Below are 795 nucleotides of genomic sequence, written 5' to 3' on the forward strand. Positions count from 1 at the left end.
CCTGGGCCAAAGGGCCGGACTCGGAGTAAGAGAGCTCCTCCAATTTTGGATCCAACTTAAGGAGGATGAAACGTCGCCTCTCACAAGACATTGCGCAGTTGGCATTCCCCAATTGGCAAACTGCCCTCTGCGACCATTCAATTAACTCATCAGGATCCACCAGAGCGCCAGACTCCTTGGCCTGAAAACCCAGGTCCAGTATCTTAGTAAGCGGGCCAAGCAAATCCAGTAACTTATCTTGACATGACCGCCATGCTCTGTCAAGGCCCTTCTTCGGATCCTTAGCAAATTTTTTGAGGTATGTTACCATTGTCGGGTCTGGGGTATCAGCCAAATTATCCGCCAAGTCAGGATGAGGACACTCTGACCTGAGGCCTGCACGAACATCCTTTTCAAATGGCTGGCGGATATGAAACTGAACATATTCCGCGACAGCCGGGGAAGGTAGCCAGGATGTGGAATTGGGATGGATAATGTCGGAGGGCTCAAAATTGAGAAGGGAGGGATGAGTTGGGGTATCAACAAAATGTTCCTTACGAGCCCTCGTCAGCGGGGCAGCATCTTGCTCAGAAGAAGAAGATGAAGTGGAGCCATCAGTATCCTCAGGAACATGAGACGAGGTAGAGGCTTTGGAAGACGCAGAACGATCTGAAGTCAAAGTTTTCGCCAACTTCACAAAATCAGCTTTATGTGGATTATGCGGAGATTTTGATGAGGATTTCGAAGAAGAGGACGACAACCAGCCCTGTTGTTGGGCATATTGGGACAGATGACGCTTCAAGGGAGTGATTGCGC

The sequence above is a fragment of the Lissotriton vulgaris genome, chromosome 12, assembly GCF_964263255.1.
Source record: "Lissotriton vulgaris chromosome 12, aLisVul1.2, whole genome shotgun sequence".
In the NCBI taxonomy this organism is placed as follows: Eukaryota; Metazoa; Chordata; class Amphibia; order Caudata; family Salamandridae; genus Lissotriton; species Lissotriton vulgaris.